The sequence below is a fragment of the Pseudophryne corroboree genome, chromosome 2, assembly GCF_028390025.1.
Source record: "Pseudophryne corroboree isolate aPseCor3 chromosome 2, aPseCor3.hap2, whole genome shotgun sequence".
Classification (NCBI taxonomy): Eukaryota; Metazoa; Chordata; class Amphibia; order Anura; family Myobatrachidae; genus Pseudophryne; species Pseudophryne corroboree.
Window position 1 is genome coordinate 451,927,472 of NC_086445.1, and position 26,340 is coordinate 451,953,811.

Genomic DNA, 26,340 nt, shown 5'->3' on the forward strand with positions numbered 1-26,340 from the left:
TGCAAATGTAATTTTAATTGAGTTTTTCTCAGAGTTTTATTTGAGAAATCAGCGGTTTATCACCCAATACTGTATTAAGAGCAGTGCAGTATCTGGAATAAGAGAGTTGGCACATCAGGCAGGCCTATGAGAATCCTCAGCGCCATATAATAATATTTTATAAGTAAAGACTGAATGCCTGTTTAGAATTTTCATGCACCTCAGATTGTGAATGCAAAGCCCAGTGTGAGGACAGAGTATAGGCTAGGCAGAAATGTCCTGGCAGCTAGGAGTCACCCCAGTGATCTGGTAATAGGATTCCCATTCAGAAGTGTGGTAATTATTAGGAAGGGAAAGTGTTAGTGACATTAGCCAGCATTCACATTATCTCTAATTCAGAGATGGGTTTGTAAAGTTTTTGCCAACTATAGGCAATATCAGGGAACTTTGTGTCTAAAGGTACACACTAATAGATATATCTGCAGATCAATTGATCGGCAGATATATCTATGGACGGATCGGGCAGTGTGTTGAGCATACACACTGCCCGATCCGTCGGGGGCTGACGTCATGAACTGGGCGGGCGTGTGTACAGTTCAGTTGTCAATCACCGCCGGCCGCCGCAGCATGTGTACGGGCGGTCGGCCGACCGCCCCGTACACACACAGCGACGCGCCAATATATCGGTAGATATATTGGCTGTCGGCTGTGCTGCGCGGCCGACGCGATACGTCTGTGAATGACGGAGTTCACAGACGTATCGGCCGTACACACTGGACGACGGTCCCGCGATATATCGGCCATTCAAGAGAACGGCCGATATATCGACCAGTGTGTACGGGCCTTAAGACTGAGCTGACATGTCTGTGAGGATTTATTTATTTATTTTTAGTGGCAACATCAGTCTTGAACATATGCCTACCTCAGACAATGGTTTATTATGATCAGAGTCCATTTTACCTCTGTGTCTGAGGGATTATTATTATTTCCTCACAACTACTACCTGAGGAGAAGGATGATGATGATAACACAGTGGTGAACCTTTTTTTTGAAGGGGGGTGGGGGGGTTGTATATTCAAGCCTGATACAGTCAGAGGCGAAGAATGCAGTATATCTTTGACAGAAATCAGCGCTGCATTTTCTATCATCGGTCAATGACAGAAATGCCTCAGTGCCCAATGTGACGTTGAAGACACAGCTGTCCCAATTCCTTCCTCAGACTCTGCAATCTACCACAGAAGAGGAACTTGAGGACTAATCATTATGGGGATGATCAACAAATCATATTTCAGGTCTCCACTTGCTGCCAGCTACGGGCCGTACTGTTCTGTCAGCTCCGGACAGGATAGGTTTGCCTGCTATGGGCAGTTTCAGGGAGTGATTAAATAGATAGGCCTGACAGGCGTCCCTGTGAGAAATCCATATTACTTGTATTTATTTAGTTATATTTGATAGCAACAAACTTACTATAATATGGAGAAAAGACCTGAATGATTAGCTCAAAGTTGTACCTCAGTTGTACCTCAGAATGTGAATTGGGCATCAGGTATTATTTCTAAAGGATTTCTTATTCCCCCTGAGAAATACCTTTTCTCAGATGAGGGAGTAGTATATAAACTTTACCAATATTTTTATGTCCATTTAAGCAATATATGAGGAAAGAACAGTGTCAGCCAGAGAGACTGAGACTGTGTCCTCATCCTTCCACACTGAAGAAAATCTGATTCAGTGATTGATAGCCATCCCAGCTGCTAGTGTGCATGTGACCTGTGCACAACCTAGCCTGCTGGGCAAGTGCAACTTCACAGTTAAGAGTACACACGGGGAGATCCGTGCTTAAATTCTAAGCAATCTGACTAGCGATAGCGATGCATGGCACCGCACCGCACGTCGCTATCGCCGGTACTAGATTGGCCTGCATGCAGGCACAATCTAGCACATCGCTCATTTCACCGCTGGGTGGAAATATTCCCCATCCCCCCCTCGCTCAGCACACATCACTCTGTGTGCTGAGTGGGGGAGAGATGTGTGCTGAGCGGTCTGTGCTAGATCGCTCAGCACACATCTCTCCCCATGTGTGGCCTTTAGTGTCGGCAGATTAGTGATGTAAAATTTTGATTTCCCTGCTTTCCAGCAGAAAATCAGTATGCTTGCTGCATAACCCACCAGCTGTAGCTAAGTGGCAATCCTCCCAACAAACACATCCATAAACCATATATATTTCTCTAACGTCCTAGTGGATGCTGGGGACTCCGTCAGGACCATGGGGAATAGCGGGCTCCGCAGGAGACAGGGCACATCTAAAAAAGCTTTTTAGGTCACATGGTGTGTACTGGCTCCTCCCCCTATGACCCTCCTCCAAGCCTCAGTTAGGTTTTTGTGCCCGTCCGAGAGGGTGCAATCTAGGTGGCTCTCTTAAAGAGCTGTTTAGAAAAGTTTTTTTTTAGGTTTCTAATCAGTGATTCCTGCTGGCGACAGGATCACTGCAACGAGGGACTTAGGGGAGAGACTTGCAACTCACCTGCGTGCAGGAGGATTGAAGTTTTAGGCTACTGGACACTGAGCTCCAGAGGGAGTCGGAACACAGGTCAGCCTGGGGTTCGTCCCGGAGCCGCGCCGCCGATCCCCCTTACAGACGCTGAAGAACGGCAGAACGGAGGTCCGGAAACAGGCGGCAGAAGACTCCTCAGTCTTCATGAAGGTAGCGCACAGCACTGCAGCTGTGCGCCATTGTTGCTACACGGCTCACTGATCTCGGTCACGGAGGGTGCAGGGCGCTGCTGGGGGCGCCCTGGGCAACAATATAGATTACCTTAGAGGCAAATAAATACATCACATATAGCCATTAAGGCTATATGTATGTATTTAACCCAGGCCAGTTTTCCTAATAACCGGGAGAAAAGCCCGCCGTGAAAGGGGCGGAGCTTATTCTCCTCAGCACTCAGCGCCATTTTCCTGACCAGCTCCGCTGGTGAGGAAGGCTCCCACTCTCCCCTGCACTACAGAAACAGGGTTAAAGAGAAGGGGGGCATAAATTGGCGATATAATTATATATTAAGAGCCCATATATAGAAACAACACCTTCTAGGGTTGTTATATACATTATGGCGCTTTTGGTGTGTGCTGGCAAACTCTCCCTCTGTCTCCCCAAAGGGCTAGTGGGTCCTGTCCTCTATCAGAGCATTCCCTGTATGTGTGTGCTGTAGGTCGGTACGTGTGTGTCGACATGTATGAGGAAAATGTTGGTGAGGAGACGGAGAAAATTGCCTGTAATGGTGATGTCACTCTCTAGGGAGTCGACACCAGAATGGATGGCTTACTTATGGAATTACGTGATAATGTCAACACGCTGCAAGCCGGTTGACGACATGAGACAGCCGGCGGACAAATTAGTATCGGTCCAGGCGTCTCAGACACCGTCAGGGGCTTGTAAAAACGCCCATTTACCTCAGTCGGTCGACAGACACTGACACGGACACTGACCCCAGTGTCGACGGTGAAGAAACAAACGTAGTTTTCCTTTAGGGCCACAAGTTACATGTTAAGGGCAATGAAGGAGGTGTTACGTATTTCTGATACCACAAGTACCACAAATAAGGGTAATTTGTAGGGTGGGAATAAACTACTTGTAGTTTTGCCTGAATCAGATAAATTAAATGAAGTGTGTGATACGTGGGGTTCCTCCGACAGAAAGTTATGGGCGGTATACCTTTTTTCCCGCCAGTAGTAAGGGCGAGTTGGAAAACACACCTTAGGGTGGACAAGGCGCTCACACGCTTATAAAAAACATGGCGTTACCGTTTCCAGATACGGCCGCCCTCAAGGAGCCAGCTGATAGGAAGCTGGAAAATATCATAACAGTATATACACACATACTGGTGTTATACTACGACCAGCAATCGCCTCAGCCTGGATGTGCAGCGCTGAGGGGGCTTGGTCGGATTTCCTGACTGAAAATTTTGATACCCTTGACAGGGACAGGATTTTATTGTCTATAGAGCATTTTAAGGATGCATTTCTATATATGTGTGATGCGCAGAGGCATATTTGCATTCTGGCATCAAGAGTAAATGTGATGTACATATCTGCCAGACGAAGACACGACAGTGGTCAGGTGAGGCAGATTCCAGACGGCATATGGAAGTATTGCCGTATAAAGGGGCGGTCCATTGGACCTGGTGGCCATGGCAACAGCTGAAAAATCCACCTTTTGTTACCCCGAGTCACATATTGGCAGAAAAGGACACAGTCTTTTCAGTCTCAGTCCTTTCGTCCCCATACGGGCAGGCGGGCGAAGGCCAGTCATATCTGCCCAGGGGGAGAGGAAAGGGAAGAAGACTGCAGCAAGCAGCTCATTCCCAGGAACAGAAGCTCCTCACGGCTTCTGCCAAGTCCGCAGCATAACGCTGGGGCCGTACAAGCGGACTCAGGTGCGGTAGGGGGTCATCTCAAGAGTTTCAGCAACACTCGCAAGGGAACTCCGGGATCCTACATGTAATATCCCAGGTGTACATTGGAAATTCGAGACGTCTCCCCCTCACACAATTCACAGGCTGTATTCCCAGCAGGTGATAATCAAAGTACCCTTCTTACAACAAGGAAGGGGGTAGTATTCCACACTATATTGTGGTACTGAAGCCAACCGGCTCGGTGAGATCTGAAATATTTGAACACTTACATACAAGCGTTCAAATCAAGATGGAGTCACTCGGAGCAGTGATAGCGAACCAGGAAGAAGGGGACGATATGATGTCACTGGATATCAGGGACGTTTACCTACAGGTCCAAATTTGCCCTTCTCACCAAGGGTACTTCAGGTTCCTGGTACAGAACTGTCACTATCAGTTCAGACGTTGCCGTTTGGATTGTCCACGGCGCCCCGGGTCTTTACCAAGGTAATGGCCGGAATGATGATTTTTCTTAAAAGAAACATGGACGCTTTCCTGATAAGGGCAAGGTCCAGAGAACAGTTGGAGGTCGGAGTAGCACTATCTTAAGTAGTTCTACGACAGCACGAGTGGATTCTAAATATTCCAAAATCGCAGCTTTTTCCGACGACACGTCTACTGTTCCTAGGGAAGATTCTGGACACAGTCCAGAAAAACGTGTTTCTCCCAGTGGAGAAAACCAGGGAGTTATCCGAGCTAATCGGGATCCTCCTAAAACCAGGAAAAGTGTCAGTGCATCATTGCACAAGAGTCCTGGTAAAAATGGTGGCTTATTACGAAGCAATTCCATTCGGCAGATTTCCCGCAAGAACTCTTCAGTGGGATCTGCTGGACAAATGGTCCGGATCGCATCCTCAGATGCATCAGCGGATAACCCTATATCCAAGGAAAAGGGTGTCTCTCCTGTGGTGATTACAGAGTGCTCATCTTCTAGAGGGCCGCAGATTCGGCATTCAGGATTGGATGCCGGTGACCACGGAGGCCAGCCTGAGAGGCTGGGGAACAGTCACACAAGGAAAAAATTTCCAGGGAAGTGTGATTAAGTCTGGAGAATTCTCTCCGCATAAATAAGCTTAGAGCAAATTTATAATGCTCTAAACTTAGCTAGACCTCTGCTTCAAGGTCAGCCGGTATTGATCCAGTGGGATAACATCACGGCAGTCGCCCACGTAAACAGAAGGGCGGCACAAGAAGCAGGAGGGCAGTGAAAACTGCAAGGATTTTTCGCTAGGCGGAAAATCATGTGATAGCACTGTCAGCAGTGTTCTTTCCGGGAGTGGACGACTGGGAAGCAGACTTCCTCAGCAGGCATGACCTCCACCCGGGAGAGTGGAAACTTCATAGGGAAGTTTTTCAACATGATTGTGGACCGTTGGCAAAGACCAAAGGTGGACATGATGGCGTCCCGCCCGAACAAAAAACGGGACAGGTATTCCGCCAGGTCATGAGACCTTCAGGCGATAGCTGTGGATGTTCTGGTAACACCGTGGGTGTACCAGTCTGTGTATGTGTTCCCTCCTCTGTTTCTCATAACCAGGGTATTGAGAATTATAAGACATAGAGGAGTATGAACTATACTAGTGGCTCCGGATTGGCCAAGAGGGACTTGGTACCCGGAACTTCAAGAAATGCTCACAGAGGACTAAGGGCCTGGGGAGCTAAGAAGGGACTTGATTCAGCAAGTACCATGTCTATTCCAAGACTTACCGCGGCTGCGTTTGACGGCATGGCGGTTGAATGCCGGATCCTGAGGGGAAAAGGCATTCCATAAGAGGTCATACCTACCCTGGTCAAAGCCAGGAAGGAGGTGACCGCACAACGTCATCACCACATGTGGTGAAAATATGTTGCGTGGGTGAGGCCAGGAAGGCTCCACGACGGAAATTCAACTAGGTCGATTTCTACACTTCCTGAAAACAGGAGTGTTTTGGACCTCAAATTGGGGTTCATTAACATTTAAATTTCGGCCCTGTAGATTTTCTTCCAGAAAGAATTGACTTCAGTTCCTGAAGTCCAGATTGTAAAGGATGTATTGCATATACAGCTTTTTTGTGCCCCTAGGGGCACCGTGAGATCTCAACATAGTGTTGGGATTTCTTAAAATCATATTGGTTTGAACCGCTCAAATCTGTGGATTTGAAATATCTCACATGGAAAGTGACCATGCTGTTGACAAATATCTCACATGGGAAGTGACCATGTTGTTAGCCCTGGCCTCGGCCAGGCGATTGTCAGAATGGGCGGCTTTGTCTTACAAAAGCCCATATTAAAATTTTCCATTTGAACAGGACAGAACTGGGACTCGTCTCCAGTTTCTTCATAAAGGGGTGTCAGCGTTTTCACCTGAAACAACCTCTTGTGGTGCCTGCGGCTACTAGGGACTTGGAGGACTCCAAGTTACTAGACGTGGTCAGGGCCCTAAAAATATATATATATATATATATAGTTAGGACGGCTGGAGTCAGAAAGTCTGACTTGCTGTTTATACTGTATACACCCAACAAGCTGGGTGCTCATGCTTCTAAGCAGTCTATTGCACGCTGGATTTGTAGTACAATTCAGCTTGCACATTCTGTGGCAGGCCTGCCACAGACGAAATATGTAGATGCCCATTCCACAAGGAAGGTGGGCTCATCCTGGGCGGCTGCCCGAGGAGTCTCGGCATTACAACTTTGCCGAGCAGCTACGTGGTCAGGGGAGAACACGTTTGTAAAATTTTACAAATTTTGATACTCTGGCTAAGGAGGACCTGGAGTTCTCTCATTCGGTGCTGCAGAGTCATCCGCACTCTCCCGCCCGTTTGGGAGCTTTGGTATAATCCCCATGGTCCTGACGGAGTCCCCAGCATCCACTAGGACGTTAGAGAAAATAAGAATTTACTTACCGATAATTCTATTTCTCGTAGTCCGTAGTGGATGCTGGGCGCCCATCCCAAGTGCGGATTGTCTGCAATGCTTGTACATAGTTATTGTTACAAAAATCGGGTTATTACTATTGTTGTGAGCCATCTTTTCGGAGGCTACTTCGTTTTGTTATCATACTGTTAACTGGGTTCAGATCACAAGTTGTACGGTGTGATTGGTGTGGCTGGTATGAGTCTTACCCGGGATTCAAGATCCTTCCTTATTGTGTATGCTCGTCCGGGCACAGTACCTAACTGAGGCTTGGAGGAGGGTCATAGGGGGAGGAGCCAGTACACACCATGTGACCTAAAAAGCTTTTTTAGATGTGCCCTGTCTCCTGCGGAGCCCGCTATTCCCCATGGTCCTGACGGAGTCCCCAGCATCCACTACGGACTACGAGAAATAGAATTATCGGTAAGTAAATTCTTATTTTTATACTACCTCAAGTTTATAACTTGGGGTATATTTACAAAGGTGAGAGGTTTTTTTTAGACGTGGAGATGTTGCCCATAGCAACCAGATTCTAGCTATTATCTTCTAGAAGTAGCTAGATAAATGTTAAGAATAATCTGATTGGTTGCTATGGGCAACATATCCACTTCTGAAATACTCACAACTGAGTAAATATACCCCCAGGAGTCTAATATATTTCAAAGTATCAAATAAACATAAGTTTAAGTAATTTTGAAAGGCCATTACAATATTAAGGGACATATTAATTAGTGTACCTTTGTTGCCATTAAGTATCAAGCTATTTAATGTGACGCTGCCTCTGCTTTCAGTCGCATTGCTTTTTATGGGGACTGCACAAATGGACAATTTCTCAAGTTGCGAAAAGTTTAGCCCTGATAGCCATTGCAGCCATACAGATGTGTCCTTATACATCTTGCCTCAATACACCATGCAGAAGGAGATGCCTGGCGTGAGTCAGATGTCCGCTTCCTGGCAGCTTTGCTAATGTCCGGCGTCTTTTTTTGGGGGGCGAAAATACATATTTTTCGCATCACTATGCGAATAGGATGCACAAGTGGCTTATGCTAATTATAATGAAATGTGGCATGCCTATATTCTGCGTATGACTCCAGCTGTATGTGCATATGAATGCTACTTTACAGTGAATTCCAGGAAAACACTGCACATTAGCATGTTGTATGCAGATACAGCCGCAGTCACACACAGAATATAGGCACGCCACATATAATTATAATCAGCAGAAGCTGCCTGTGTGTCCTATTTGCATTATGAGGCGACTTAGATGCATTTAGGGGGTAATTCCAAGTTGATCGCAGCAGGATTTTTTTTTAGCAGTTGGGCAAAACCATGGGGGTCATTCCGAGTTGTTCGCTCGGTAATTTTTTTCGCATCGCAGCGATTTTCCGCTTAGTGCGCATGCGCAATGTCCGCAGTGCGACTGCGCCAAGTAAATTTGCTATGCAGTTAGGAATTTTACTCACTGCTTTTTCTTCGTTCTGGTGATCGTAGTGTGATTGACAGGAAGTGGGTGTTACTGGGCGGAAACTGGCCGTTTTATGGGAGTGTGTGAAAAAACGCTACCGTTTCTGGGAAAAACGCCGGAGTGGCTGGAGAAACGGAGGAGTGTCTGGGCGAACGCTGGGTGTGTTTATGACGTCAAACCAGGAACGACAAGCACTGAACTGATCGCAGATGCCGAGTAAGGTTGAAGCTACTCAGAAACTGCTAAGAGGTGTGTAATCGCAATTTTGAGAATCTTTCGTTCGCAATTTTAAGATGCTAAGATTCACTCCCAGTAGGCGGCGGCTTAGCGTGTGTAAAGCTGCTAAAAACAGCTTGCGAGCGAACAACTCGGAATGACCCCCCATGTGCACTGCAGGGGAGGCAGATATAACATGCGCAGAGAGCGTTAGATTTGGGTGTGGTGTGTTCAATCTGCAATCTAATTTGCAGTGTAAAAATAAAGCAGCCAGTATTTACCCTGCACAGAAATAAAATAACCCACCCAAATCTAACTCTATCTGCACATGTTATAACTGCCTCCCCTGCAGTGCACATGGTTTTGCCCAACTGCTAAAAAAAATCCTGCTGCGATCAACTTGGAATTACCCCCTTAAACTGAAAAAGTTGCACATAAAAACGCTCTGCGCTTTCTCTGTATATTCCACTCCTGTCAGAGAGGAGCATCGCAGGTGCTGGACACCAGTGACGTGCGGTGAGGTCACTGGCTGGAGAGGCACTGGCAGCTGACAGCCCCCCCCCATAGAGGTAAAAAAAAAAGTGTAGTCCCCCACACATCACTAAAACCAGCACCAGGCAGAACCAGCCATGGGGGATAATGCCATAGCAGGGGAGACACTCAGTGTGGGGTCCCTCTGCCATGCCATTAAAGTGCCCCCAAGCCAGTCAGCCCAGGGCTGGAATTCCTCGGAAAGTGGGGACCCCAAAAAATAAAAAATGGGGTCCCCCCTCCCGAGCAACAACCAGCACTGGGTGCGGGGTTCATTGTTAATACAGGTTGAGTATCCCATATCCAAATATTCCGAAATACGGACTTTTTTGAGTGAGAGTGAGATAGTGAAACCTTTGTTTTTTGATGGCTCAATGTACACAAACTTTGTTTAATACACAAAGTTATTAAAAATATTGTATTAAATGACCTTCAGGCTTTGTGTATAAGGTGTATATGAAACATAAATGAATTGTGTGAATGTACACACACTTTGTTTAATGCACAAAGTTATAAAAAATATTGGCTAAAATTACCTTCAGGCTGTGTGTATAAGGTGTATATGTAACATAAATGCATCCTGTGCTTAGATTTAGGTCCCATCACCATGATATCTCATTGTGGTATGCAATTATTCCAAAATACGGAAAAATCCGATATCCAAAATATCTCTGGTCCCAAGCATTTTGGATAAGGGAGACTCAACCTGTATTGTTCTTTACAGGCGGTCTACAGGTCCCAGCAAGCCTGCCCCAGCATGCTGGCACTTGGAGAACCACAAGTGCCAGCATGCCCAGACATAAAGGGGCCGCTGGCACCTGTAGTCCACCTGTAAAGAAAATATTAAAATAAAACACACTGTCAAAAAAAAAAAAAAAAGTTTTATTAGACAGGGTCTTCACCTGGGAGGGGGGAGCGCTTACCTCCGGATTGATCCCCGCGGAGTCTCCTACTCTAGAAAGGCTGCCGCCGGGGCGACACAGCGTGCTGCCCCATCCAGTGTCCTGGCCGTCTCTTCAGTTCACTCTTCAGGGATGCATTACTGGGAGGAGGCGTGGCCATCCTGGGCCTGCTGGGACATCCCTGCCTCCTCCCAGTAGTGCATCAGTGAAGAACCGGCTAGGATAGGACAGAAGGCAGCACGCAGCGGCGCCATCGGCAGATTTAAAGTAGGAGTCTCTCAGCGGGGAACCAGAGGTAAGCGCTCCCCCTCCCCAGCGGCTGCGCCTTTTACATTTTTTTGGGGGGGCATGCTGCCCCCTTGCCCCCCGTTCCGACGCCACTGGGTGCTCCCCATGTGAGTTCACTTCTACAATTTTTTTCAGGGCCACCTTCAGTTCCCAATTTTCCCCTGGCCGTCTGTGAAAGATAGCGCAATGGAATATGCTTGTGCTACATAGATGTTCATAAATAAGTGAATATAAAGATGTTATAGCCAAGAATGATCAAACCTCTCTGTGTCACTGGGCCTTTCAAACAGCAGTGGAAATTTGGAAGACATTTTAGTACCAAAAGCTATATTATACATTTTGTTTCCCCCTGTGGGAGCTAATTTGTTTTATAGTTTTCTGTAGTTAGCCAATGTGTTTTATTTTTTTTCTTGTGCAATGTTTTTCATCTGCGCTTGCGCCTGAGTTGCATCCCGCATACATGCACAGTAATGGTGTTCATACAGGTTTGCAGTACAGAGTCAGACACATGCACCAAGAATGTATTAGAAATGTGTTGGGCATTCCTGTGTGCTTACAGGGGTTGGCTAATCGGACGCAGATGTAACATAGGGCCTAATTCAGACCTGGTCACTGTTGTGCGAAATCGTACAGCGGACGACTATCGAATGCGCAGGCGCGAGCCCAAACAGCGACAGAATGGTGTGAAAATTTCGATCGCTAGGCATACGCAAGGTGATTGACAGGAAGTGGACGTTTGTGGGTGGTAACTGGTCATTTTCTGGGAGTGTCAGGAAAAACATAGGCATTCCCAAGCGTTTTCAGGGAGGGTGTGTGACGTAAACTCCGTCCCCGAACAGCCTGATTCTGTCGCACTGTAGGAGTAAGTCCTGGGCTATGCACAGACTGAAAAATTCATTCGATGGTGAGGGAGTTGCAAATTGATTTGCAGAGGTTGGCTCTCTGGCGAAGTATTCGCATTGCGTACGCATGCATTCGCACACTTGCACGGGGCGGGTTTTCACTCTCTGTTGGCGGCAACTATCTGATCGCAGCCCTCTGCAAATTTGTAGAGGAGTGATCAGGTCTGTATTAGGCCCTAGGCCCATAGTGCGGTCGTGTTGCTGATAGTGGCTGCATATGGAGATGTTGAATTGCTCTAGCACAGGGCTGGTGAAAGTTTCAATGGTGCAACTGATGGTGGCATCTAAAGAAGCACAAAGCATGATTGCAGCATCTGTACACACTGAAAGTGGGCCTCTCAGTCCATGAATATTTGGATGCATGTTTGTACACTAGGGAACTGTATTGTAGCGTCATTAACAAAAAGTGACAGACACAACTGCAGCAAAAGACGCAAGAAAGGCCATAGCTGCGTCCAACTCAGAATCAGGCCCTATGAAGGCAAATCCTGCACCCTCAACAGACCTCAGCCCCATTAGGGCTGCTTTCATAAATTTCCTGGGCTGGTTTTCTATCCCAATCTGCCCCTGACTGTGACACTTCCTGCTTTATATGGCGGTCACTGTGATGGTCTCGACGTCATATGACAGGCACTGCGATGCTCCCTACTTTACATATCTGTTGCTGCGATACTCCCTACATTATATGACGGTCATTGCGGAGCTCCTTGCTGTACATGGCCGTCACTGCGTTGCTCCCTGTATTACATGGTGGTCACTCTTACACTCCCTGCGTTATATGGTGTTCAGTGCGTTGCTCCCTGTATTATATGGCAGTCACAGCAAAACACTCTTTGCATTAAATGATGGTCACTTCAACACGCTCTGTATAATATGGCAGGCATTGCAATGCTTTCTGCCAAACCCCCTCAATCAGCTGGCCACACTTCTTCAGCTTTGCATCACCCCTGTGGGCCGTTTATGCTCCAGTTTGATGTTGGGAAAGCCTTTAATTTCTTTACAAAAATGAGACACAACATTTACAGGAATAAAATAGCAAAAGTACAGTTTGATGCTAAAACATATAATCTACAACATCAACAAATCAGTTAATTACATGCTGATCAAACGTAATCACTTTTTAGAGTTGTCTGAACTGACAAAAATAATTATGTTATGAATTTTTATGTTCTGTACAGCATATTTTAAGCTTGGCTATCAGTAAAACCATGTACTTTACTGTGGGAGGACATAAAAGTGTATCCTTATATTAGATGAGAGTATATTTTATCTTAATACTGTACTTGCTAGCCAGAAGGAATCAAAATATTCTCTCTGATAAAGAGAACTGCATTTGTTCCACAATGGAACATATTCATTTAGTATTATATCTAAAGTGTATTCATATTAATTGATGTATGCATGGTTTTATTTTGCAGTTTTTATTTATTTTTTATTCTTCTTGGTAACACGAATCCCAAGGAGTTTAGACATTTGCAGCAAGATTAAACGTCTCTTTTAACATTGTTCAAATACCATGAGATTAGTTTCCAAGGAGACCAAAGGCGGTTGCCATGGGCACCAGGGGCCCAGGAATTAGGATTGCGCTTTTTTTGTTTCTCTTCAACCCAGTCACGCAATTAATAGCTAACCAAGCCTCTAATATGGTTCTGAATTGTGTAAAATGTAATAGCATCCTGGAGTTTGAGGTTTGAAGAGCAGATTAATTAATCTATTTTTTGTGAATGTGGACCATCATATTAGCTATGTTTACTATTACATATCAAAAGTAATATTGTTCAAATTAACTATAATATTAATATATAAACGTACAATCTCTTTAATGACTTTTTTTTTAAATTGACAAATTAGCAATAAAAATAACAAGAATATTATGTTTGTGTCATACCCACAGAGATATTTGGGACTGTAAATGTTACCAATGTGACTTCCTGCAACTGGAATGAAATATATTAATTCTTAATAAATGTAAAACAAGTTTATCATATTGTGGATAAATATTACAAATGAATTATGGACCTGATTCAGATGTGGTTGGAGCTGCGCCCTGTGGCGTAAAGTACCAATTATTGGTACTTTGCGCATAACCCATTCTGCACGTGCGCGAACGGATTCTGCGACACGGTGATTGACAGTCTGCTGCTGTCTGGGGGGCAGGGAAAATGGAGGATGTTGCCACCATTTAGGGGGAGGGATCTCCTAGACAGAGATTTTCTGGCCTTTGTCATGGCCGGATTGCATGGCACCATGGGTGCCGCAAGCCACCCATGGTAATGGTAAGTCAGTGAGCCGATGCTATGTCCTAGGATGCAGGTCGGATCACTACTGCAGCAGGCGTCTGCTTGTAATAGGTGCCTCCTGCTGCATTACCATACAGCGATCCAACCACATCTGAATTAGGCCATATAAGCTTAGTAAATTGTGCAAATGCTCCTATGTGATGTTAGATGCCCATTTTTTAGCAGCTGCACAACATTTTCTGCACGAATTTAAAGAAGCGAATAGCAGTAATGTGGGTTTTTAAACTTTGTGACCTCTGATTGGAAAGGTTCAGTTGATTTGGTGTGTTGTATGTTAGTTTACTTTTGCATCCAGAGGAAAAATGTGTGTTTATCCTGGGATGAGGTTATTTAAATTAGATAAAGGGATGGAGAAGGCACTTTGGTGAGTGGGGTACGACGACGCACTGTTAGTTTTCAATTATTGGTTAGTTACTATATAACAATAGGTGACTAAGGTTTTCAGACACTTCAGATCTAAAAATCTTCACTTTATTTTCTTAAAGGTCATTGCATTCACGAAAGGAGGAGGAGAGGCATGCTGTGTTAAAAAGTTTATCTCACTCTAACCACTTGCCTGGCATGGTCACATCAGTCGCAACCACACCAGTCTGGGTTCTCCGTGACATGGTTGCATCTGATGCAACCAGTCAGGGAGGTCACTGTGTGGCTGCTGTAAGAGATTCTTCCAACAGCTGCCTCTCTCAGAGGGACCTCAGGGTCCTTCTACTTCCTGCTTACCTTCCCCTGTGCCTGTCATGCTGCCGGTCACTGCTGATCTGACAGCCTGGCAGCACTCCTTATCCCATGGCCGAAGAGATAAGCAGCCACTGGGGAAATGTTAAAAACCAGTCCATCATCTTCTGCACCCAATGCTGCAGAAAGAAGCAGTTTCCAGGAAAATATAGAGTCTTGATGGTCCGATCATGGTCAGATTTGGGCCACAGTGGTACAGCGGAAATTCCCCGGTGGGCCCTACTGCCTGGTGGTTCATCCCTTCCTCCGGAGATCAGGTTCCAGACTGTGCACTTGAATTATTGTGCAAGCACTAGCAATATTTACTATATATATTTATCAAGGAGCCCAGACCATGTACTCGCTAATGGTTAGCCAAGCCTCTAAACATGGGTCTCTACCACTGCATTTGTCCGGTGGGCCCTTTATTCCCCATTCCGACACTGGGTCTGATCATCGATGGTCAGATATATACCATGGATATTTGTACCAATGTTTAAAAAAAAATGTGAAGAAAATGATTGACTTTAAAATTAAAATAAAACCATAATGGATATGTTTTAAATAAATGTTCTTAACCTAATTCAATTGTTAAAATAAACAACAATTTCGGAACAGTTTTTTGAAAAATATTAGCCAGTTAAGTGGTTAGGGATTCATAACACCATGGAGAATTGCCTGTTTGAGATGCAACGTGAGCCTTTTTTCATATTTAAGGACATATATAAACTGGGGGAGCACCTGAGTGGGACATTATTCTTAACTGTGTTTTATAAGAAGTAAGAACTTTGTTTTTGTCTTACTGGCCTGCACATCTTGGTATAGCGCGCATGGTTACAGGTTTTTCTGTGTTTGTTCTTTATTTAAGCTGTTACATAATGGATATGCAATCAGCTTTAATCCAAATTTAGGAAGGGTTTAGGATTTACAGCTGTTTATCAATGGGCCAAAAGTAATTGGACAATTGACTCAGAAGTTGAAGGAAGAAGAAGAGGGGAAGACAGGACATCTCTGATCTGCCAAACCCCAATAAATTGGCCAATTGGACGAAGATTCCGGGGATGGCAATGAGGAAATGACGGAGCTGGAGGATACCGTTCCCTCTAGCAACCGGAGGAGCAGTTCCTCCAGCACAAAGGGGATAAGAGAAAGCGAGGCACCTAGTCAGATTTGGGTGGTAGGGGATTCTATCATCAGGAAGACAGGGCAATCTGCTACCGGGACCGTGATCGCCGTACAGTCTGTTGTCTCCCAGGTGCTCGGATACGTCACATTGCGGACCAGGAAGAGATTGTTGGAAGGGGCCAGGAAAGACCCGGCGGTCTTGGTGCACGTTGGCACCAACAACAAAGTTAGTGGTAGGTGGGATGTCCTTAAGAAAGATTATAGGGACTTAGGCAAGAAACTAAAGGCAAGGACATCTAGGGTAATATTCTCTGAAATATTACCTGTGCCACGTGCTAGTCCAGGGAGGCAGAGGGAGATTAGGGAGGTAAATGTGTGGCTTAGAGACTGATGTAGGAAAGAGGGGTTTGTGTTCTTGGAACACTGGGCGGACTTCTCAGTCAGGCGCCATATTGTTTGTTGTGACAGATTGCACCTGAATGAGGAGGGGGCAGCAGTGCTGGGGGGAAGGAACTAGGCAACTGGGGGGAGGGACAAGACAGAATTAGTGGGACAACTAGAGAGAGTAGAAAAGAGGGATGTATAAAGTATAATGGGGGTGTAGAGGGGGGAAAAAGAAAAAGAGTCAGCGATTGTAAATCAAGAAAAACTCAACTTCCTAAGAAAATGTCTACAACAAACATGCAGTTCAGGGAAGTACTAAACTTAAGTGTACGCTTGCAAATGCAAGAAGCCTAAGTAAAATGACTAAGCATCAAACATGGAGGGGTACACCCTCTTCAGAAGAGATAGGACTAATAAAAAAGGAGGGGGTGTTTGTCTTTATGGTAAGCCATTTTTAGAACCTTATGTAAAGGAGGTAATTTACGAGGGGATTGGTGATAACATGGAGTCATTATGGGTTGAGATTTCGAGTGGGGGTAAAGATACAAAAAAGCTTTTAATAGGGACATGCTACAAACCGCCAGATATTATTGTGTCTGATGAATTACATCTCTTGCAGCAAATCGAAAAAGCTGCAGGACTGGTGGAGGTCATTATCATAGGGGACTTTAATTACCCGGACATAAGTTAGAACACCGAAACAGTAAATACAGCTAGGGGAAACAGGTTCTTAAACATGCTAAAAGATAATTTCTTGTCCCAGGTAATCGAGGAACCAACTAGTCAAAGGATAATACTGGACCTAGTACTAACTAATAATACGGAGATAATAACAAATGCTAAAGTAGGGGAAACCTTGGGAAATAGCGATCATAATAAGATCACATTTCATATCCGCTTCCAAAAACAACACTATAAGGGTCTAACTAAGACTTTTAACTTTAGAAAAGTTAATTTCAACTTGCTGAAACAAGCAGTGAAGGACATCAATTGTGAAATTTTGTTTCATGGTAAGAATACAGCTGAAATGTGGGATGTTTTTACAACTGAGATCAATAAGTACACTCATTTGTTCATTCCCAAGGTTAACAAAAGCAGGAGTAGTACATTCAAACCGATGTGGCTTAATAAGAAGGTTAGGGAACATATGGATAAAAAGATCAAAGCATTTAATTCTGACGGGAAGGTGGAATCATTCCAGTTCTACAGGGAATGCAACAAAAAAAAATGCAAAAAAGAAAATAAGATCAGCCAAAATAGAAAACGAAAAACAAATTGCAAAGGAAAGTAAAACAAACCCCAAAAAGTTCTTTAAGTATATAAACGGAAAAAGGTTAAAAAAGGAAGATATTGGACCACTAAAGGGTGAGTTGGATGTCTTGATTAAAAATGATACGGAAAAAGCAGATTTATTGAATAAATTCTTTTCATCAGTATTCACGAAAGAGGACCAGTTGACGGAAGTAGTGCACAACATCAGCGACAAAAACGACCTGTTGCTAAGTACATGGTTAAATGAGGAAATAATATGGGAGAGACTAAGTAAAATTAAAATAAATAAATGTCCTGTGCCAGATGGACCACACCCCAGGGTTCTTATGGAACTTGACTCAGAGCTGTTGAGGCCCTTACATTTGATTTTCAGTGAGTCAATTACATCGGGAATGATACTGAAGGACTGCCGGACGGCAGAGGTAGTCCCAATATTTAAAAAGGGAATTCAAACTCATCCCAGCAACTATAGACCGGTAAGTTTGACATCTATAGTGGGGAAAATACTGGAAGGTATATTAAGGGATAGTATACTAGGGTACTTAGATACCTCCAAGGTTATTAATAGGAACCAGCATGGGGGATAATTCAGATCTGATCGCTCGCTAGTTGTTTTTTGCAGCCTGGGTTCACATAGTCGCCGCCCACCGGGGAGTGTATTTTAGCTGTGCAAGTGTCCGATCGCATGTGCATCCGAGCGGTACAAAAAGATTTTGTGCAGTTTCTGAGTAGCCCAGGACTTACCCAGCCGATTCGATCACTTCAGCCTGTCCAGGACCGGAATTGACATCAGACACCTGCCCTGCAAACGCTTGGGAATGCCTGCTTTTTTCCAACCACTCCCAGGAAACGGTCAGTTGACACCCACAGATGCCTTCTTCCTGTCAATCTCCTTGCCATCGCCCGTGCGATTGGATTCTTCGCACAAACCCATCGCAGAGCAACGAACCGCTTTGTACCTGTGTGACGCGCCTGCGCATTGCTGTGCATACGCATGCGCAGTTCTGACCTGATCGCAGCGGTGCAAAAAACGCTAGCGAGCGATCAGGTCTGAATAACCCCCATGGTTTTGTGAAGGATAAGTCATGTCAAACTAACTTAATAAGCTTCTACGAGAAAGTGAGCGAAAATATTGATCAGGGTAAAACAGTAGATGTGGTCTTTCTGGCCTTTGCTAAGGCTTTTGACACAGTGCCGCATAAAAGACTAATTTTTAAATTGAGAGAGCTTGGGGTGGGTAACACTATTTTCTCTATCGTCCTAAGTGGATGCTGGGGTTCCTGAAAGGACCATGGGGAATAGCGGCTCCGCAGGAGACAGGGCACAAAAAAGTAAAGCTTTACTAGGTCAGGTGGTGTGCACTGGCTCCTCCCCCTATGACCCTCCTCCAGACTCCAGTTAGATTTTGTGCCCGAACGAGAAGGGTGCAATCTAGGTGGCTCTCCTAAAGAGCTGCTTAGAGAAAGTTTAGTTTAGGTTTTTTTCTTTACAGTGAGTCCTGCTGGCAACAGGATCACTGCAACGTGGGACTTAGGGGGAAAGTAGTAAACTCACCTGCATGCAGAGTGGATTTGCTGCTTGGCTACTGGACACCATTAGCTCCAGAGGGATCGAACACAGGCCCAGCCGTGGAGTCCGGTCCCGGAGCCGCGCCGCCGACCCCCTTGCAGATGCTGAAGCGTGAAGAGGTCCGGAAACCGGCGGCTGAAGACTCCTCAGTCTTCATAAGGTAGCGCACAGCACTGCAGCTGTGCGCCATTTTCCTCTCAGCACACTTCACTGGGCAGTCACTGAGGGTGCAGAGCGCTGGGGGGGGGCGCTCTGAGAGGCAAATATAAACCTTATACAAGGCTAAAAATACCTCACATATAGCCCATAGGGGCTATATGGAGATATTTAACCCCTGCCTGACTGGAAAAATAGCGGGAGAAGAACCCGCCGAAAAAGGGGCGGGGCCTATCTCCTCAGCACACGGCGCCATTTTCTGTCACAGCTCCGCTGGTCAGAACGGCTCCCAGGTCTCTCCCCTGCACTGCACTACAGAAACAGGGTAAAACAGAGAGGGGGGGCACATTAATGGCTATATATATATATATTAAAGCAGCTATAAGGGAGCACTTAATATAAGGATATCCCTTGTATATATAGCGCTTTGTGGTGTGTGCTGGCAGACTCTCCCTCTGTCTCCCCAAAAGGGCTAGTGGGTCCTGTCTTCATTAGAGCATTCCCTGTGAGTTTGCGGTGTGTGTCGGTACGTGGTGTCGACATGTATGAGGACGATATTGGTGTGGAGGCGGAGCAATTGCCAAATATGCAGATGTCACCCCCCAGGGGGTCGACACCAGAATGGATGCCTTTATTTGTGGAATTACGTGATGGTTTATCTTCCCTTAAACAGTCAGTTGAGGACATGAGGCGGCCGGACAATCAATTAATGCCTGTCCAGGCGCCTCAAACACCGTCAGGGGCTGTAAAACGCCCTTTGCCTCAGTCGGTCGACACAGACCCAGACACGGGCACTGATTCCAGTGACGACGGTAGAAATTCAAACGTATTTTCCAGTAGGGCCACACGTTATATGATTTTGGCAATGAAGGAGACGTTACATTTAGCTGATACTACAGATACCGTAAAACAGGGTATTATGTATGGTGTGAAAAAACTACAAACAGTTTTTCCTGAATCAGAAGAATTAAATGACGTGTGTGATGAAGCGTGGGTTGCTCCTGATAAAAAGTTGATAATTTCAAAAAAGTTATTGGCATTATACCCTTTCCCGCCAGAGGTTAGGGCGCGCTGGGAAACACCCCCTAAGGTGGACAAGGCGCTCACACGCTTATCCAAACAAGTGGCGTTACCCTCTCCTGAGACGGCCGCACTTAAGGATCCATCAGATAGAAAGATGGAAGTTATTCAAAAGAATATATACACACATGCAGGTGTTATACTACGACCAGCTATAGCAACTGCCTGGATGTGCAGTGCTGGAGTAGTTTGGTCAGAATCCCTGATTGAAAATATTGATACCCTAGATAGGGACAATGTTTTACTGTCGTTAGAACAAATAAAGGATGCATTTATCTATATGCGTGATGCACAGAGGGATATTTGCACACTGGCATCTCGGGTGAGTGCTATGTCCATTTCAGCCAGAAGAGCCTTATGGACACGACAGTGGACAGGCGATGCGGATTCAAAACGTCACATGGAGGTTTTGCCGTATAAAGGGGAGGAGGTATTTGGAGTTGGTCTATCAGACTTGGTGGCCACGGCTACTGCCGGGAAATCCACTTTTTTACCTCAAGTCACTCCCCAACAGAGAAAGGCACCGACCTTTCAACCGCAGCCTTTTCGCTCCTACAAAAATAAGAGAGCAAAGGGCTTGTCGTACCTGCCACGAGGCAGAGGAAGAGGGAAGAGACACCAACAGGCAGCTCCTTCCCAGGAACAGAAGCCCTCCCCGGCTCCTGCAAAAACCTCAGCATGACGCTGGGGCCTCTCAAGCGGACTCGGGGACAGTGGGGGGCCGTCTCAAAAATTACAGCGCGCAGTGGGCTCACTCGCAGGTAGACCCCTGGATCCTGCAGATAATATCTCAGGGGTACAGGTTGGAATTTGAGACGGATCCTCCTCATCGTTTCCTGAAGTCTGCCTTACCAACCGTCTCTTCCGAAAGGGAGAGGGTGTTGGAAGCCATTCACAAGCTGTACGCTCAGCAGGTGATAGTCAAAGTACCCCTATTACAACAAGGAAAGGGGTATTATTCCACTCTATTTGTGGTACCGAAGCCGGATGGCTCGGTAAGGCCTATTCTAAATCTGAAGTCCTTGAACCTCTACATAAAAAAGTTCAAGTTCAAGATGGAGTCACTCAGAGCAGTGATAGCGAACCTGGAAGAAGGGGACTTTATGGTATCCTTGGACATCAAGGATGCGTATCTACACGTTCCGATTTACCCCGCACACCAGGGGTACCTCAGGTTCATTGTTCAAAACTGTCACTATCAGTTTCAGACGCTGCCGTTCGGATTGTCCACGGCGCCTCGGGTCTTTACCAAGGTAATGGCCGAGATGATGATTCTTCTTCGAAGAAAAGGCGTATTAGTTATCCCATACTTGGACGATCTCCTAATAAGGGCAAGGTCCAGAGAACAGCTGGAGACAGCTTTAGCACTATCTCAAGAGGTGCTAAGACAACACGGGTGGATTCTGAATATTCCAAAATCCCATTTAATCCCGACAACTCGTCTGCTGTTCCTAGGAATGATTCTGGACACGGTTCAGAAAAAGGTTTTCCTTCCAGAGGAAAAAGCCAAGGAGTTATCCGATCTGGTCAGGAACCTCCTAAAACCAGGAAAAGTGTCAGTACATCAATGCACAAGAGTCCTGGGAAAAATGGTGGCTTCTTACGAAGCAATTCCATTCGGCAGATTCCATGCAAGAATATTCCAAAGGGATCTGTTGGACAAATGGTCAGGGTCGCATCTGCAGATGCACCTGCGAATAACCCTGTCACCAAAGACAAGGGTGTCACTTCTGTGGTGGTTGCAGAAGGCTCATCTATTAGAAGGCCGCAGATTCGGCATTCAGGATTGGATCCTGGTGACCACGGACGCCAGCCTGAGAGGCTGGGGAGCAGTCACACAAGGAAGAAACTTCCAGGGAGTATGGACGAGTCTGGAAAAGTCTCTTCACATAAACATTCTGGAACTAAGAGCAATCTACAATGCTCTAAGCCAGGCGGAACTTCTCCTGCAAGGAAAGCCGGTGTTGATTCAGTCGGACAACATCACGGCGGTCGCCCATGTAAACAGGCAGGGCGGCACAAGAAGCAGGAGTGCAATGGCAGAAGCTGCCAAGATTCTTCGCTGGGCGGAGAATCACGTGATAGCACTGTCAGCAGTGTTCATCCCGGGCGTGGACAACTGGGAAGCAGACTTCCTCAGCAGACACGATCTTCATCCGGGAGAGTGGGGTCTACATCCAGAAGTCTTCAACATGTTAATAGACCGTTGGGAAAGACCAATTGTAGACATGATGGCGTCTCGCCTCAACAAGAAACTGGACAAATATTGCGCCAGGTCAAGAGATCCACAGGCAATAGCTGTGGACGCACTGGTAACTCCTTGGGTGTACCAGTCAGTGTATGTGTTTCCTCCTCTGCCGCTCATACCAAAGGTATTGAAGATCATACGGCAAAGAAGAGTAAGAACAATACTAGTGGTTCCGGATTGGCCGAGAAGGACTTGGTATCCGGAACTTCAAGAGATGCTCACGGACGAACCGTGGCCTCTACCTCTGAGAAGGGACCTGCTACAGCAGGGTCCCTGTCTTTTTCAAGACTTACCGCGGCTGCGTTTGACGGCATGGCGGTTGAACGCCAGATCCTAAAAGGGAAAGGCATTCCAGAAGAAGTCATTCCTACCTTGATTAAGGCACGGAAGGAAGTCACCGTGAAACATTATCACCGCATTTGGCGAAAATATGTAGCGTGGTGCGAGGATCGGAGGGTTCCGACGGAGGAATTCCAACTGGGTCGTTTCCTACATTTCCTGCAATCAGGATTATCTATGGGTCTCAAATTGGGATCCATTAAGGTTCAAATTTCGGCCCTGTCAATATTCTTCCAAAAAGAATTGGCCTCTGTCCCTGAGGTCCAGACTTTTGTCAAGGGAGTACTGCATATACAGCCTCCTGTGGTGCCTCCGGTGGCACCGTGGGATCTAAATGTAGTTTTAGATTTCCTCAAATCCCATTGGTTTGAACCATTGAAAAAGGTGGATTTGAAATATCTCACATTGAAAGTGACTATGTTACTAGCCCTGGCCTCTGCCAGGAGAGTATCTGAATTGGCGGCTTTATCTTATAAAAGTCCTTATCTAATCTTCCATTCGGATAGGGCAGAACTGCGGACTCGTCCGCATTTTCTCCCTAAAGTGGTATCAGCATTTCATCTGAACCAACCTATTGTGGTGCCTGCGGCCACTAGCGACTTGGAGGACTCCAAGTTGTTGGACGTTGTCAGAGCCTTAAAAATATACATTGCAAGGACGGCTGGAGTCAGAAAATCTGACTCGCTGTTTATATTGTATGCACCCAACAAGTTGGGCGCACCTGCTTCTAAGCAGTCGATTGCTCGTTGGATTTGTAACACAATTCAACTTGCACATTCTGTGGCAGGCCTGCCACAGCCTAAAACTGTAAAAGCCCACTCCACAAGGAAGGTGGGCTCATCTTGGGCGGCTGCCCGAGGGGTCTCGGCATTACAACTCTGCCGAGCAGCTACGTGGTCGGGGGAGAACACGTTTGTAAAATTTTACAAATTTGATACCCTGGCAAAGGAGGACCTGGAGTTCTCTCATTCGGTGCTGCAGAGTCATCCGCACTCTCCCGCCCGTTTGGGAGCTTTGGTATAATCCCCATGGTCCTTTCAGGAACCCCAGCATCCACTTAGGACGATAGAGAAAATAAGAATTTACTTACCGATAATTCTATTTCTCGGAGTCCGTAGTGGATGCTGGGCGCCCATCCCAAGTGCGGATTATCTGCAATACTTGTACATAGTTATTGTTAACTAATTCGGGTTATTGTTAAGGAGCCATCTTTAAGAGGCCCTTTCTGTTGTCATACTGTTAACTGGGTTTAGATCACAAGTTGTACGGTGTGATTGGTGTGGCTGGTATGAGTCTTACCCGGGATTCAAAATGCCTCCCTTATTGTGTATGCTCGTCCGGGCACAGTACCTAACTGGAGTCTGGAGGAGGGTCATAGGGGGAGGAGCCAGTGCACACCACCTGACCTAGTAAAGCTTTACTTTTTTGTGCCCTGTCTCCTGCGGAGCCGCTATTCCCCATGGTCCTTTCAGGAACCCCAGCATCCACTACGGACTCCGAGAAATAGAATTATCGGTAAGTAAATTCTTATTTTTACTTGGGTAAGTAATTGGCTGTACAACAGGGAACAGCGAGTGGTGATTAATGGAAAGTTCTCTGAATGGGCCTCAGTGCTTAGTGGAATACCGCAGGGTTCAGTACTCGGACCATTGCTGTTTAACATATTCATTAATGACCTAGAAGTGGGCCTAGAAAGCACAGTGTCAATTTTCGCAGACGATACTAAACTGTTTCAACTAATTAATTCAGACAAGGATGTTGAGTCTCTACAGAATGACCTATCCAGACTGGAGGTCTGGGCAGACAAATGGAGAATGAGGTTCAATATAGAAAAATGTAAAGTTATGCACTTTGGGATTAATAATCGGGCAGCATATAAACTAAATGGCGGAAATGTAGGGATAACGGTGGTTGAAAAGGATTTGGGTGTGCTCATCGATAATAGACTTAGTAGCAGTACGCAATGTCAAAATGCAGCAACAAAAGCAAATAAGGTGTTAGCATGCATAAAACGGGGAATGGAGACAAGGGATGAGAGTGTAATCCTGCCACTGTGTAAATCATTGGTGCGGCCGCACCTGGAATATTGTGCATAAATCTGGGCATCGTACTATAAAAACAATATTTTGGAACTAGGAAGGGCTCAGAGGCGAGCCACCAAACTGGTTAAGGTGTTAGAGGCACTGAATTATGAGGAAAGACAAGGTTAGTTATGTTTACACTGGAAAAGAGGCGACTGAGAGGGGACATTATTAATATTTATAAATACATTAAGGGACAATACAAGGACTTATCAGATGATTTAAAAAAAACGCTACACAGGACATGAGGACACCCCCTGAGGTTAGAAGAAAAAAAAAATCATACACAACGGAGGAAAGGGTTCTTCACAGTAAGGGCAGTAAGGATTTTGAATTCTCTACCAGAGGAGGTAGTAATAGTGGACTCACTAAATAAGTTTAAAAATGGATTAGCTAAATTCCTAACTGATAGAAATATCCAAGGTTACAGCATCTAAATTATATTTAATTTTAAAATACAGGTTGAACTCGTTGGACATTTTGTCTTTTTTTCAACCTCACCAACTATGTAACTATGTAACTATATATACATTTCCTTTGCTGAAGACAATACTAACGATAGAAAGACCCACGAACAAACAACATCTGAAAAATCTGCATTAAAGGCCTGACAAAGCATAAAACCCAGCTTTTGATGCGGTTTTGTAGAGAATGTCCAAAACTGCAGGTATTGTGGGAGTGTTCTCGTTATGTAGTGGTTAGTACCTATCCCAAGAAAGGACTTTCAGTAAACCCGCAACAGGGTCGTGGATGCTCAAATCTCATTGATGCGTATGGGGAGTGAAAGCTGTGGGGGATAGCCTTCACTCCCCATGCGCATCAACACACTTGTCGCATGTTTTTGGAAATCACTGATTGACAGTCTGATGCCGGACTGCGTGCTACGTCACAGGACCCATTCACACATGCACAGAACGGGTCCTGTGCATGCAAGTACTGATGCTACAGGATCTGAATAACCACCATTTTGATGCCACATATGTTGCAACATTGGAACATATTCCCAATATTGTTGCCAGTATAGAGAATGTGTATTTAGAAGTAGTATCGTTTTGCTAGAATTGCAGATGAAAGTTAGAATTAAATTGTAATGACACCACAACACCAGCTGTAAGAACAATTGCAGATTATTTTGTGTGACTTTGCTCCTGTTGCTGCAGTATGTTGTGGCAGTGCTATTGGGTTTATAATCTAGCTCTAATTTTTGTACCAGTCAATCTAAAAATTGTGACTCACTTTTACATCACTATGGGAGATTACTGAAGTTATTGCACATTACATTTTTTATTAACTATAACCTTTTCACACCCTGTGGCTGTTACGCATTTATTGCTACACAGTAAATTTAGAAAGATAACCTTTTTTTCTTAATTATTTATTACACAAATGTTTGTTTGTTTCTTTTTATCAAACTTTTACAGTTTATTTTGTTCTTTAGACTATGCAA

General features: G+C 45.4%; 1 protein-coding gene and 1 long non-coding RNA gene across 7 annotated transcripts in view; one reads left to right on the forward strand and one right to left on the reverse strand.

Moving 5' to 3' along the window:
* The window catches only part of LOC135027681 (uncharacterized), a 67,833-nt gene extending 66,125 nt beyond the window's left edge, over window positions 1-1,708 (reverse strand). For both annotated transcript variants that reach the window (XR_010224096.1, XR_010224090.1), the window contains exon 1: window positions 1,447-1,708. This is a non-coding gene — a long non-coding RNA (uncharacterized LOC135027681). The remainder of the gene's footprint in view (window positions 1-1,446) is intronic.
* The window catches only part of GTF2IRD1 (GTF2I repeat domain containing 1), a 191,923-nt gene that overhangs the window by 35,830 nt on the left and 129,753 nt on the right, over window positions 1-26,340 (forward strand). The window lies entirely within an intron of this gene.